Source organism: Lonchura striata, chromosome 8 (genome assembly GCF_046129695.1).
Source record: "Lonchura striata isolate bLonStr1 chromosome 8, bLonStr1.mat, whole genome shotgun sequence".
Taxonomy (NCBI): domain Eukaryota; kingdom Metazoa; phylum Chordata; class Aves; order Passeriformes; family Estrildidae; genus Lonchura; species Lonchura striata.
The window spans coordinates 21,335,990-21,352,281 of record NC_134610.1 but is presented as its reverse complement, the minus strand read 5'-3'; the positions used below and the strand labels follow the sequence as shown (position 1 = coordinate 21,352,281).

Genomic DNA, 16,292 nt, shown 5'->3' with positions numbered 1-16,292 from the left:
TATGCTCCCACTGACATGCTGCTTGAGTACAATGCATATGGTGAAACCTTGACTGAAACTGCAGAAGAGAATATGCTTTCCATCCTTATGATTTGACATTGATCCATTAACTTTGAAGAAAATAGATTTGAAGAAAATAGATTTGATTTAGAAGTACTAATTAAAATAAGGATATGGTTTTATCATGTTCTATAATGCTGGTTGTCTGAACAGCATATTTTTCATTCCAAGGAATTAATTAAATGCCAGAAAACAAGTTGCACAGAAGTCTTTCAAACAAAATTGCACATTTTAACATTGCTCTTCTTTGCAGTTGGGTGCCTGGTTTCTTGCCACTTCTTGTGCCTTGCTTGTGGTTTGCAGGCCTCTTTAAACATTCATGGCTTTAATGCCATGAATGGCTCAGGTTTTAGGCAGGTATTTCTGGCATCAATATTGTGACTCAGGTACATAATGTTTACAAAATCAGTTTATCAGATGTTCAGTGAACTGGATGAAGATCCAGTCCTAACATGGTAGACAACTAGTGGGAATCCACTGTTGAGAAGTACAGCATTTTAGCATGTCATTGGAAGCTCTAGATGGCATAAATATTGCACTGTGGAAGAGGGAACAGATTGGGTAGTTAGCATATGATGATGGAAAATCTATAACTGTGTTTAGTTTAAAAAAACCCAACCAAACAGCAAATATTTTCTTACAATTCAGAATTTTAACACTGTACTTGTGAGGTACTTTGAAGATGTATAAATGTATGTTTGTGAACAGATATATACATGTAACTCATCCAAACAAATCAAAAGTATCTAAAGCGGAATATCTGAATTCTCCTAAAGTACACCCTCTGTTTCTCCCTGTACTTCATTAAGTACTTAGATGCACATGGTTTCAATTTTCCATTAAAAATTCTCATTTCCATATGATATCAAAGAGTGAGAAGGCTTTAAACTGAAAAATAAACATTCATAGACTGGAAGCCAAAACAATAATTAATGTCAGATGGTTAACTCCAATAAATCATTAGAATAAATTCTGTGAAATTACTGCAACTAAAACTGTCCTTTTGATACTCCAAGACATTTTTTATTGGTAATAAAGAACAAAATTTAACGTATTTTAGTAGCAAACCCTCTCAGTCCCAAACACAGACTTCAGAATAGACTTCACAAGCAATATAATAATGTAAGCTCTTCATATTTGGTCAAATTTCATAATTTTAAATTATTTTTTTCCTCTAAATCTTTTTTGGGTATGACAATTTAAATATAGGAAGTGGTTCTACCCAAGGTAGTTTTTAAGATCAGGTTAGTTGTATGTAAGGTGATACTTTTTTCAAAGTAAAAATGCTGTGGTTTCTTAAGGCTTGCTGCAACAGTACAGACATGGAAACTTGTGTGAAAATGGATGAGTCGGTTTCCGTGTCCCAAAAAGGATCCTCACACCTGTATTTGGATGATTACAGGTAGAGCTCAGTGGCTCTAATTGTACAGTAAATACCATTTCCCAGACCCTAATGGTAGCCAGGCTACTTAGGTGACGCCAGTCTGTGATTTAGCTGTCGCCAGTCACCCCATGTTTTTTGTGAGACTAGTTGTGATGATGACATAGTTAAACCAAATCTTTGGATAAATTGCAATTTTTAATTTGTAAAAAATCAGATGTTTGAGTTGAGGAGTCGTATAATGAAACATTTTAACTGTTTATATCACAATTAATGATTTAGTTTTTAAAAAGTATACCCGGATCTCAAGAATGTGAGAGTAATTGTAGCTGAAAGATCAAAGCCTGGGTATCTGAGTGATGTTCCAGAAGAGAATTTACCACATAGCCATTTTCAGTACAGTTTCTGCCTCCTGCTGTTCCTATTTTCCCTCAAGCTAGCCATTGACTACCCCCTGTGCATCCCTGCTCGTAAAAAATGATTGAGGAAGTATTTGTCATGTATTTATGAGTGGGAAACATTGTGTGATAGGAAAGGCATCTACTAGAACCAGAAAGATTGCCATTTCCTTTCCTTCAGCTACTCTGCCACAGCTTTAAATCCTCTGTTTATGCAACATAGCTTTTATATTTAAGAGCAGAATAAATGTTTTCTATGAAGGATGCTAACGGTAGGCTTCTGTCATTTATGTGGTGCAAGCAGATGTAAATGATTAGAATATATTTTACTGTTAGATGCCACTTTGTGATTTTCATTATTATTTTGACGGGTAGGTATTCATATTTGAAATACAAGACACATTTAGTTGTAGTCATTCTTCTCAAAAAAGTTTATTTCTGAGCTTAATTCATAATATTACAACAAAGGTAAGGTTAATGCAGGAAATGCTCAGCCATAAAATGTGTTCATCAGACTTTTGCGACTATAGAAGTGTTTAAAACAGTGAAGGAGAGGCTTTTTAATTTTGTGTGGAGAGGAAAACTGAAATTGTCTTTGTTTTACTCGGTCACTCTTTGAGAATTAATGAACATTTTAATTGTTAGTTAAAACACACTTATATTTAGGTGCCAATGTGTCATTTTTCAATTCAAGGAAAGAATAAAACACTGTGAAAGATAGGACTATTGTGTGTTTGAGTAGGTGTATTGACCTTTTGAAAGATGTAAAAACTGGAATGGCTCCAAGCAGCTACTTGCTGGTTTTAACAATGTTGAATTAGTCATTCAGTTGATTTATGATTAAGACCTAGCCCCTGAAGAGAAGCTGACATGGCAGCTGTGTTAGTCGCACTTGTGTTATGATCAGATGACAGTAATCTTGATGTTTATGGGGGAATCCACTGAAACCATTCTTAATACGTACTGCTGTGCTCTAAATGAATATTTAAACTCTTCTTTTAATAAGTCCTGGTTTTTTAAAAATCTGGATCTAGTACCTTAACCATGGTATACTGTATTCAGATTTAACCATGAAAATATTCAAAACAGTAATAATAATAATAATTATCAGTTAAAACTGCATTCTGAGTCCCTGGATGTCACATAAATCCAGGATATCAGATTTATCAGCCCTTCATCTAATTTAAGCTTTACATTTTAGTCTTGCTAAGGAGCATGTATGTAGTGGCTCACAGAATGGATTCCAATTATGAAATATATTGAGCTAATTCGTGAGTGAATGTAGTGGACCATGCTTAGCATCATGTTTGGTTTGGTATTTTGGACTTACTTGCAGCAAACACCAGAAATACTGGATATGTTAAAGCCACATAACTGAGCTGTTCAGTTCTGATCTAACTCAGCTTCTCTGGTCCAATAAAGTGAATTTCATCCTATGCCTAGACTGTAATTCAAAAAGCCACTTATGCTGCTAAAGATTCTCCAGTATCTCTAGCATTGTAACTAGATTGTCTGAGACTTAATTAGGATTTCTGAACATTGTTTTCTCTAATATAATTCAGACTTGTTGAATATCCAAATGTACATTAGCATTATTTTAAGGGGTTGTTTTTCAAAATGTTATGGTAGGCATTCTGTCAAAAATGTTGCTCAGTGTTGATAAGATAGGGGACTTACTATTTTGCTCCTGTGTATTTAGAAAAGTGACATACGTGTCATAATAAATAAAATTTTGCCCATTCATTTTCATAGCATTTTTAGTGTTCTTACGCTAGAAGAGGTATAATTAGGTCAGATGGAAGGTCCATCTTTTCTGGTATCAAATTTCTGACAGGCCACTAACAGATGTCCAGGGAAGATTATTGGAACAGATTAAGCAAACAGAGTATATGCATCCAGCTTCTTGCAATCTGTTATTGTAGAGCTGACTAAGCCAGATATGATATACTTGTGGCTAATACTTTTTGACTGATATTTATTCTATAAATTTACCCATTCACCTTTTGAACTCAAGTATACTTTTTGGTATCCCAATATCCTGGAGCAGGGACTTCTACAGCTTAACTATGTGCTATATGTAGAAGTACTTCCTTATGCTTGTTTTGGATCTGCCACATCATAATTTCATTTGATGCTCCTTAGATCTTGTATTGTGAGAGTGAATAATCCTTTTCTATTAATCTTTTTCATATTGCTTCAGATGTTCCAAATATTTTTTTAAAAATGGAGGAGGTAGGGAAATCTGACATAAAGAAAGAAATATTGAAGGTCAAATAAAAGGAACACTGCATAGGTTTGAGTATGAATTAATCTGTTTTGCTTGGTCTTTCACTTTTAAACTAGTTAGGAAACAAAGTTATAAATGGAATTATTTACTACCACTTATAAATGGAGACTCCGAGTCCTTGGTTGTATTTCTGCAGATATAGATGTTTAGGCAGTTACATTTTATTCCAATAAATGTATTTGAGAAATTATTTGAAGGAATTTAAAAATCATAAATTGTAATGCTGAGGTGGTGTGGGACTCAGATCCAAAGAAAGTAAGTGAGAGTTTCTAGCCAGGCAGACGCCTGGGAAAAAGCTGGAGAGAATGTAAATAATTCTTTATATCTCTTGTTTTTCACATTGTTTATAGTTAAGTTCTATCACTGTGCATCAAGCACTTTGCACCAATGCTGTGGGTTATTTTCACATCAGAACCTATAAATTTGGTCCTTATGAAACTGTATAAAAGAGCAGTGCATTTTAAATAAATCAGTTTCACTCTCATGCAGCCTTCTAGTCAGTCTCTTTATTCCCCTTCTGCCTCGACAGCAATAAGTTGGTATTGAGATGTTTTGTTGACATAGCTGCTTAATGATTTTAAGGTTGTCTTCTATGCTGACAAATTTGGAAAATAATATTTTTTTAAAATATATTACAGTTCTTGTTCCTGCCTTACAACTGAAATGCTTTAAAGGAATATTAGGAGATGATTTATGTTGTATGTATAACACACAAGTTGAGAAGTCAGATATTCAAAGCTAACGATCCAGAAGTTAGGCATCCGGTGCTACATCTTTACTGCCTGACTGAGAGTATCTTACAGCTCAGGCTGTCCAAACTAGAGAATTGTGTTTGTTTTTCATAGAGCACGTACCTAGTGTAGTAGAGGATAGTGCATGGTATTTGCTTAATAAACAGTTACTCTTTATTGTTTCTTACACAGAGGAATTAATGAATACAAATTAATTAGTCATCCATCAACCAAATGGCAGTGTGTTTTCTTTCCAGCACCATGTCTTGACATTGCCAATTGACTTCTTGTAGTCTTCTGTTTTACCAATTCCAGTGACTTCATTTAGTTGTTCTGTTTATCCCATACTTTTTGCCCCACCATTTTTCTAGCTGGTGTGTTCTCCATGGTCTTTGCCAGATTCTCTGCTTTGATTTCATCCCATTCTTGCTGGCTTAGTTCCAGTCCTTTGCCCTGGATGATTTCTTTCACCAGACTCTTGCTTTGATTCACTTTCTTTTGCCTGCCCCTCTGGAGTCCCCTGTCTGAACGTGAATGCATATTGTTTGGGTAATAGCAGGTGTTGAGGACACGTCTCTAAGTATGGAAAGATGGGTCCCATTCTCAGTTTCAGTGTGTAACCTTGCTCCAGACACAAAAGCACCTTCCTGGAGTCTACCTTCACTCCAGTGTTCACCTCCACCCAGATGTGAAGGTTTATCTCTGACAGCAAGTTTGCTCTGTGCCACATGTCTGGGTTCCTATGAATTAGGGCAGTAAAATTTTTCAATTAAGTTGTTTCTGTATGTTTTAAAAATGGGCAATGTTTTATGGTGATGCTTTTTTCAAAAATTCTGGTCCACCTGATTACAAAATTACACTACTAAATGGCTAAAATGTAGGTTGCAAAGTCAGGAAATAAAACCTCAGTAGTTTACTTAGAATATGTTGACTCTTGAACTAGTAAAGAAAGGAGTGGTCATAGTAGAGGGAAACCTTCTGGGTTTTGGGAAGGCCTGTGCTGGGCAGATAAAGATACCATCACACTATATTTAGAACTCATCAAGGCTACAGATGTAGAAAGCACGGAAATGAAGGACAGTCTCTCCAATGTTCTGAGTGACACATGATAGCCCAGCATCTCAGAGCACCAAAACCAGCCCAGCACAGCAGCCATGACCTGTAGGCACCCAGTTTGTGGTGATTGGGAGTGGGGCTGCAGCTGAGCCTCATCCCCAGTGGGTACAGCTCTGAAAAGCAGGTGAGCAGCACTGACAGCAGTGAACCATGGAGTGCCCAGGTGCACTGAGCAACCACCAAAGGGGCACACAGGTGCAATGCATGAACATAAGGGGTGTAAAAGGTTGGGCTAAAGAACAAGAAGGGCAGATGCTTGAAGTGTTCTGATGTGGTATGGTGTTACTCTGTGTGGGCAAATGCTTAAAGCCTCCTGAAATTGTGTGGTGATACCTCATGGCCATCTCAGCTGCAGCTTATGCTGTGACAATGACCCACCAGACTTTTCGTACTCAGAGAGCATTGGTGTCATCTACAAGCAGCTTTTCAACTTCATTGCTGTGTGTATGATCCCTGTTCTGTCAGCTATGTGTCCTCCAAACCTCCCTTTGAACAGTTCGGCATTGCTTCGCATCTTCTCTTCCTTTTCTTCTTCCCTATGCAGATGCTCTTCTCAATGTTTTTAATTATTTGGTTTGGCCGTAATCACTGTAGTTTCTGATCTGTTTATATCCAGTTCTGTGTGTTTAGTTGTAATATTGAATGACTACAGCTATGGGTGTTTGAATGCCCTACCAGTTTTATAGTTGGCTTGTGTAGTCTTATGAATTGGTATTTGCTAACAATGCTTCTTCTAATCTGCCATGGCAGTTGAGGCATCAAGTACTTTGTATGATATTTTATTTAAACTCTTGGACTTCCATAGGCAAAATCTAACTTGCAACAAGCAAAAACTTAAACTTAACTGGTGGAAAAGTTTCCAAACCTTTGCAGGGTAAGAAAGGGCTTCTTTATTAGTATATACTGTATAAACGTTTTAGAAGCTTTGTTTCTCCCTGGTCTTTATTGGAATTTTTGTCTCTTTAATAAATACACACTGCTTAAGACAAAAAACACTAAGGGAGAGAACAATGTTGCGCTAGATTGCAAATCAAATGATTACACAACTTGGATTAATTCAGTTTATAGATAACATGAGCAGCAGAGATAGGGATCGCTGCAAAAAAATGTTATGAGGTGACATTCTCAAAGTCAGGGATGTAAATTTTGTTGTTTAATGCAATGCAATGTTTCTGACTCTGGATGCATAATGAGGTAGAAAATGCTTTTTTATTGAACTTAAGTCTTGTTTAAACCCAGAGAAAGTTTAAACTGCTCAGATGCAAACCTGAGATGCAGAGATGTCTTTTGAGTATAAATTTTGTTACTGTGTAGTGAATAACTGTTCTTCCTTCTTCCCAGTATGCTGCATAAAAAGCTTCTGTTTTCTGCTGCTTACTTTCCACTGTAGAGAAACTTGTGCTTTAGGTTTCAAACTTAGTTTTCTTCACTATTTCCCTAAAAGTCTTGGTGCTGGTGAAATAATAGACACAATTTTTTGGGAAATGTGGTCTAAAATCAAGTTACCCATTGAAAATGTCAATATTCTCTAATAATTGCATTTTTTTTTCTGTAATCTTATCAGTGATTTATCTCCTGAATGATGTCTGCAAAGACACTGTGGTCTGTCAGTCCTCTTTTTCAAAGGCCATCCAAATGTCCTCAGTCATTTAAGTGTTTGTTGTATGTAGCTGTGGTCCCTCACTGAGCAATGCTGTCACTGTCATAGCTGGCTAAGCAACCCTTCCCTCGTATTTATGATAGGTTAAAGCATTGTTTTAACAATGTATATTAGTTTTACTAACAACTTAAGGAGTTTGGGGATTTTCAGTAGCTTGATACCATTTTTAATACTCTTTAAGTGAGATTTTTAGCTTCAGAGTCTCTCAGGTGCTTTTGATGTCCTAAGTTTTTAGATTCAGACTAGCTTATATTTAGGAGAATAGACCTTTCTCTTTGATAATACTCTGAGACCATGATGTCCTAAACACTGAAATGGAAAAAGTGAGTGAGAAACTGCTTTACTCACTTGTCTTTGTTACAGAATGGAAGAAAGCAGGAATGAAAGCAGCTTAAGAAACCAGCTTTCATACTGAGGACGAGTTTCTGTAATTTACAGTATGTTTCAGTCCAGGGTTGTTAGTTGTGAGCATCATCAACACAACCACATCACCTTGGAAGCGTTTGGAGGAGAATAGGGTACTAACCACAATGTCAGTGCTGTCATCTCACTATTGTATCATCTCAGATGCAGATTTCAAATCCTACTTTTAGTGATAGTAGTGAATTTCACTCTTACTTACATTAGAATAAAGCAGTTTGTGCATGTAAGCCCGTAGATACTCATGTCAAAATCTCTTTCACATTTGAAGATCTTGATGAGAAACATCATTAGTAATGGAAAAGTAGAACAGCTTTGTTTCTTTTGGGTTGTTTGCTGAGTGTTAGAAGCACAGTCACCTTCACTGCACTGTGCACAGATCTTACCTAAGAAATTAGGATTTGGGGTTTTTTAATAGAGGGAGGTTTTGTCCTGTTTTGCTTTACAAATAAACTAATAGAGATTTTTGCAAGAGATTGTTATTCTTGTTAACAGTCGTTTATCCTTAAGTTACTGAATATTAAGTTACTCATTTCTTTTTCATATTAATTTATTAAGCCCTGTGCCTTTCAGAATGAACTAACTGTTAGCCTGTCTTTGTCAACTAGTCAGCATAGAAGTTGTGCATAGCCCTCAAAGCAAATAAATTTCTCTTTCAAATCAAGGGGAAAACAGATACTGTGAGGTTGTGTCTCAATCTGTTGGGTCACGGTTCCTGTATCTGACATGGCATTTAAGAACTAGCAGTTGTTTTTGTGAGAGTCTCTTGGGAGTCAGAAGATGGAGAACAAGCTGTTGAGTTACTTTGGAGGTGGGTGGCTGTGGTTTCACCTGGTGTAATGGGAGTAGCTCCTCCTCTGTGTGAGGACCTGATACCTCCTTACCTGTAACTGGTGGGCTTTTGAGAGGAAAACTCTTAGGCACATCAACAGTTGTAGGTACTGGCAGATGAGCTTTGATTTTAGAAATGTTTTAAAGTGAAAAGTGCTTTGATAATATTGTCTTTTGTTAAGAAGCAGAAGGACAATACACTCATATTGCTTTGGTATTTTGGATTAGGAACTGCAACCAGTGTTGCTCTTGAACAATGTCCCCGTTGATAAGTATCTTTCTTTTCATGATATGTTACTCAGTATTGCAGTGTTTGATTTGCAGACAAGTACCTGTACATCCATCTAAAATCCTGCCTACTTAATTCATTTCTTGACTCGTTTCATGCTATCACTTCTTACAAGACTGTGTTAATGTCTTTAAGTTCTCATAGTTGAAGTTAATTTTATTTCACCTACCACTATCTCTCTTATGCATGGCGTTTGAGATACCTGGAAGGTCTGGGAAAAATACTCATCTTGAAATTGTTCTTTGTGAATGGTCTGCAATATCCCCTTCTCTGGAGGAAAATGTTCTGTAACATTGTTCTGTTTTCTATAAATAGCGACTACATGGAAACATCAGGCAGTCAAGCATTTATCATAAATGGAAAAATATTTGAGGAGGATGATTCTTTTATATAATTGTAAATGTAGGTTCTTTGGCTTTGGCACCCTTTTTTTAAGTTTTCTTTTTCTAAGTGACTTGTTTGTTTCACAATTGACAGACACATTTTTCATTGATGATTATTTTGAAAATCGTGTGCATTTTTAAAAAAACAGTTTTCTTTTTAATTTTATGGTTATTTACGGCTCATTCTTTTGTCTTAAGTATATGGAAATAGGTTTTCATTTAACTGCTTGTTTTTCCCAAGAAACATATCTTACCTTCTAAAGTTTTGGCACAGTATTTTATTTTCACAGCTAGAGTTTCTTCTAATCACTAATATGGATGACTGATGTTCAGATGTTGGTAGTCACTAGTCTTACAGTGGATGGAACTATGTATCCTTGTCTGGAAACAAGGAGTAGATGTGTGTTCATCTTCAAATTGGAGAGGAAAGTTTGCACATTATATATGTTCAATTGACGAACGAACTGTCAGATGAGTATCTGAGTATGAGTATCTTATTATCCTTTATAGCCAATGCTTGAGTTTAATTATTGTTAATTTTAAGAGAAGTTGATTAGAATATAAATTTAAATAATGTTTGGGACTTACTGTGCTCTGGTATTAATTTCTAAAGCCTGAAGAAATGTTGGAAAGATAAATATTTGAAAGCGACCTAAGTGTGTGCTGGTATTGTACTACATTGGGTTTAATCAGATTCATTGTATATTGAGTCTTCCTCTTGTTCTCATGCATTGGCACAGTAGTACATTCCTGAAGCAAAAATGTATTTAAATCCAAATGGCTTTTATTAAAGAAAAAAAAGAAAATAAAATCTTACACCTAATACATTGAAAACCTGCACAATGTTGCCGATCTAAAACATGTGATGGTACTTCCAGCTCATGTTTTATTTCAGAGGCTCATTAAATGCATACCTGTTTTTTATTTAATAAAATCTTAATGTCCCAGGATATTCAGAATAATGAAGTGTGCGTGCATGTGCATGTGTGTTCAGTTTCCCATAGGATTTTCAAAAAATATTCCTAGTAGTATTATTTAAAAATAACTTTATGGAGGGTAAATGTTTGTCTTTGGCTCCCTCTATCTGCCTGTGTCTACTTGTCTTTGTTAACTAACATATTTTCATAACTTGATGCATCATATAGATTAAAATCAGCAGATAAGATGTCTACAAGCATTTCATATAGGCATTTGGTTAAATAAATAAATAAATAGAAGTATGGTAAAGAGACATGGAGGACTAGTAAGAAATTCAGGTTTCAAGCTTAAAAGCAAGCTTAATGTCTTTGTGCTCTGACAGTATCTTGTTGAAGTACATTTCCATTCAGAGTCTAATTTTTGTACTAGGCTTTTCATAAAGACACAGCTATATGATCAAAGTGCAGTAAATAGAAACATGGGTTTAGCTGCCTGTCTTGCAGTAGTGTGTAGTGTCTGATAGCCTTTTGTTTCTGGTCTCTAGTTATTCTAGTACCCTACTGACATAGAAGGTAACTGGATTGTTCTATTACTGATTTCTGACAAACAGAAATTGTTTGATATGCTAAAGCTCTTTCTGACAGAAGATAGAAAGTTTTGACAAACATGCATGGCACAGCAAGTGTCCAATTCTAAAGAGCAAAATAAATGCAAACCACCATTATGGGGAACACAAACAGCCTGAAAGCAAGTTATCAGTAAGCAAATAATTGTTGAACTGTTATGAATGGAATAGGATGTTGAAATAGGGCATGATTGGCTGATGTTACATATGTCCTTGATTACCTTCCTTGTGCTTTTATCCTAATAAGTGACATTCTTTGTATTCCCTTGGATGGCTAGACAGTCTGACACTGAAGAAGAATAAATATTGCATGTGGTACACATTAAGCTGTCATCTAGGACAGCATTTATAAAAAGTAACTAGAAAAATTCATAAGAAATTCTGCAGTGCTACAGTTTCCTGGCTCCAGTCATAATTGTCAAAGTTCTTGACACATTCAGGTCTTCTGAAATGATTTGGGTTTACAGCTACTTGGTGTATGAATAATTATTAAGGATTCATTTTTTCTGATAATGCAGACTGTTAATGTTCTCCAAATGATGCATTTTCATTGAAGACCATGGAGTGATTAAAAAAAACCCCAAACCAGTGTTGTGTATAGATAGTTCTCTTGCAACAGTCAGAACTAAAAGATGTATTTGTATAAAATAAAACTAAGTGATAAAATTAAGGAGCTTGTTTTCAACTGCTGTCTTTGAATCTTGGTAGAAAATTCATTATGAGCTCATGTATTGTTACAATTATTGTAATTAGGAAATGGACCTTTTTTATGTAAAATACCAACCTTCTGTTTTTCTTCACTGACTTGAAATTAAGACTCAAAAGCAACATAGCAGGATATCATCATCTCTGCAAGGGCAATGAAGAAAACTCCCTTTGAACTATCTAAGCTGATGAGTTAGTGTTTGAATGGTAATTATTTTACTCTTTAATTTAAAGAAGAGGGAAGTATAGGAATTACATTCTTTGAACTCTTAAACCCCTGAATTCCTTGTGATGGCTTGTACATTGACCAAGAAATATTGAATGGTTTGTTTGTGCTTCCATGTGTTTATCTGTTGCCTAACACAATACTTGCTGCAGTTTGACACAGAAATTAGTGATAAATATTTTAAAGGCTTCTCACAGTTGTGTCACTGACCATATTGTTGGAACTGTACACTGTACTCATGGTATAACCTGGTTTTGCTTCATATGAAAATGCAGCCTTCTTTATTATTGTTTAGTTCATGTGAATAGGGTTTTTTTTTTTATTATTACTATTTTTTTACTGAGTTAAGCATATCCCATAAGGAAGAAGGGAAAAAAGCCTGTTACCACCTCATCAAGTTACTTGAGGATTAACATAATTTTATAGGTGACATTGTGCTTATTCTCATTCCTCTTCCAAGCAGCCTATAACTTACAAGATCTCATTGTGAGTAGCTTGGAATGGGAAAATAGACCCATTGGTGCTTTAATAAAATTTGCATTTAATGTTAAATGAAAGTCTTAAAAGAGTTCTTAGGAAAGGGTTGGAAAAAAAGATCTGTATTCATGTGAAGGGCTAAAGCTGAAACACCTGTTTAGGTTGAAAAAAGTTTTCTCCAAGTATAACACTACTCAAATGTTACAGGTAACTGTTAACTCTGTGGACCACTACAGAGCACAAAATATTTGCCCAACTGGTAAATTGAACTGTAAGCCCCACTGTGGGAAATTGCTTTGCTGTGCTCCAAACAGCAGTTATCTTAGTAATTGTACCTGAATTCTTTTGTGGCTAATAGACAGTTGATGTCCTTCTTACCATGACAGAATTAGTTTATTGCAATATTTTAATTGTAAAAATTTCAGGTAAGATGTGTTCATGTAGTTTGAGACGGGCTGAGTATGATTTTTAATTGGTGCTCTGACAGCACGGGCGTTTGAGTTGAGAATGTGCATAACCCCGCATTTCACATTCTAAACCGGCACTCGCGACAAGGAGCTTATCAGAGCAAATTGTCTAGTCCATCCCCTTCCTCACTCAAAACCTAATGACCCTTTATCATCATGGTTTAGATTGCTGGACACAGATGTGAGAAAATACAAGTAATCTACAGGTAACTACAGTAGCTGCACTGATGTTCTCAGAGAACTGACTGCTGGGAAGATAAAAAGCTTCCCACAGAGCCTGTGACTTTCCAGCAGCAAAGCACATCATGAGCTCATACATGAAGTTTTATTTGCTGAAGATTCACAATAAGATGCATTAGGACATTCAGCAGGGTCCCTTCTTAGATAAGCACAAGAATTCAGTAGGGTTGTTAGTTGATGTGTATGGCTTCACACTAAAACTAGAAAGTGCAACAATGCCAGTAACGTTTCTTTTTGAGAACACCACAAACTACAGCTGTAATGTATTGATGTTAACATAGTTTGTTCCTTGTAGTAAGTCATTGGACTTTTTGTCTTGTTATGGATAGTATTCAGGTGTGAAACAAATGTTTTGTTAGCAAAAAAAGCTGCTGGAAAAAAATTGTTGAAATACAGTTAGTGGTAGTGAGAGATATAAAGAAATAAAGTAGAAGTAAGGTCTTATAGGAAAAGACTTGTGTATAATTACCATCTTTTTTAATCAGCATTTTTTTGTTGTAATCATAAAGTAGATCTAAGAATCTCCATGGTCAGATATTTTGCCAAGGAATGGGAAGGAAATAAAATATTCTTCAGATAAATTTCACATACCCTAAGGTTAATAAGGTAATGATCTTGTTTACTATTTAAATTTTTTTTTTTTTTTTTTTTTTTTTTTTTTTTTGTAATTCAAGAAGCAGTTTTTAATGATTCAGTAAGGTTGAAATGCATCTATTGAACCATATGGGAATGATCATGTGAATCAGTCTGTCCGCACTTTCTTTCTCTTCTTAAGTAACTTAAATATGAATAAGTTACTTATGTAGAAAAAAATAAATATGAATGCTGAAATGCATTTCCCCCCTCTTTTTTAATTATCTGCAACTTTAGAGGAAAGAGATAACGTGGCATGAGAGGTGCAGGTCATCCAGAAATGATGATTCACAGAGGGTGGTATTAATTATTAAGCAGGCAGTAAGCATTACAGTGGTCATCTTTGCAGAGAATGGTAATCCCTCAGCCTAACAAAACCTGTGATCAGCCTCCTCCCACCCAGAAAGAAACAAAATGTAAATCCCACAAACACCATATCCTTTCCTCTGGTAGTATGAACAGGACAAATTTATGTCTGTTTTTTAAGTGAAGTCCTTCTGGCCTGTTCAATCATCCTCAAAGCTTCTGTGGGCTTAGGGAGCTGCTCTGTTGGCAGCAGCTGCTGTTGGTGCCAAACCTTTGAGCAAGAGGTCTGGCTGTAGGGCTGTGCCTCTCGAGCTGAGCCAGTGGCCAGAACAGCAATCTCCTTCATTTTCTGTCCTGTTGTTTGATCCTCCATGCGAGTGAAGTACAAGATGCTCTGAAAACCATATAATCTTTGCTCCTTATTCTGACTTCTTTATGCCCATTTTCCAGCTTATGCCAACCTAAATGGTGATAAGCAGAACTCCTTATTGCAGAGCCTAACAGACATACTCTAAGAAATTATTTTTTGTGATTACACATATATTTTAGTTCACAGTAAAGATGTTTTCTCTTGTTCACTAGCAAATACGACATATGGGAAAAGAAATACATATTCCCTTGTTCTATTTTGTCTTTCGATTGAGGAAGACAAAAGAAGTAAAGGGCTATACATTTGAAAGAGTGATTCCCCCCCTTTTTAAAGTTTTAAATTAATTATTATGAAATCCATGTACAAATTGCAGCAAACGTGTTTTTATGCGATATGCTGTGTTTCATATTCAGTAGTGGCTTTAATTCTCAACTACAGCAGACATACAGAAAACCAGAAAAAACGTTGGCTGTTACAAAGTTTTGTTTGAGCTTTTTAAACTGAGTGATTAGCAGAAATAATGACCCTGTCAGCCTTAATCACATTAAAATGTGGTTAACATCATTTAATTTTTTCCACTTAATATGCGAAAATTTCCAGTAGATTTGCAGTGAAGGCCATTGAAATTCCATTAGAACAAGAATAAAAATTTCAGGCATCATTTATTCAGAGAGGGAATAAAGGTCTTGTCTGAAAACTGCTGAATCTTCCTATTAGAGAAACTATGAATCATTGCATTGAGCAGTACCTTTAGCTTCTATAGTACTGAATCTGGGTTGCTTCTGAATGAGTGGAGTGCATTTTTAGCATGGTGCTTTTTTAAAAATCGCAACATTGTAAGTGTTTTTTCAAATTCAGTAGGAGCTTTCTCTGTAATGGATTATTATGTAATCTATTTTAACTGCTGTAGAGTTGGGGAAATGCTTCTGGTTTAGACATCTCATCACTGAAGTTCCATACTTGGTGTTATTTTTATTGAAACATAAAATATGTCCTCTTTCTGACTGATTCATAATGCACAGTTGGGTTTGCTTTGTGGTGAAAAGCAAAACTGAGGACATGCACAGCTTTGACTAGAATATTGTCATGTGAAGGCTTTTGCACTCTTTCCATTTCTTACTGCAGGCTCCACAGGTTTGTAGCAGAAGAGCATGTACAATAATGATGAATGTGCTAGAGAAACTATCAACTGCATCTTTTCTGAGAGAAATTTTTGTTTCAAGGAAAGATACAGTATTGGTTAGTGTTACCATGTTTCAGATTGCTATATTTATATCCCCTTTTTTTGTCCTTTTTCTGTCTAAAGACAAGATTTCATCTGATAAGTGGAAGCACTAACAATACAACTATATGCTCTGTGCTTTTCTAGACTTTACTGAAGGACTTGTATCTAATATTTCTTTATAATAGATATTACTGTATATATCTGGTATATATGTTTTTTGTCTCTGGTAGTTAAACTGTGCAGTGGATTGTTTGTTTATTTTTCTTTATTAAACTGGTACTTTATACCTGAGCCTTGTTTATTTCAGCCTATACATAACTACTTTGTCCACTTTTTAGTGTGAAAAATCATCAATATGCATTGGATTTGTGCAGAACTAATTTCAAAATATCAGTATTTGCGAAATTTATTTTTAAACAAAATTACAAGAAAGTACAGTGGTAGGTGATTGATATAATACTAAATCCTGTGAGATACACAGTGGTTAAGGACTTTTTCTTTGAAATAGCTATTGCTAAATTTAAGAATTGAGCAGACCTAAGGA

General features: G+C 35.5%; 1 protein-coding gene across 6 annotated transcripts in view; it reads left to right on the top strand.

The window, feature by feature from the left end:
- Positions 1–16,292, top strand: part of OLA1 (Obg like ATPase 1) — a 128,257-nt gene that overhangs the window by 90,655 nt on the left and 21,310 nt on the right. The window lies entirely within an intron of this gene.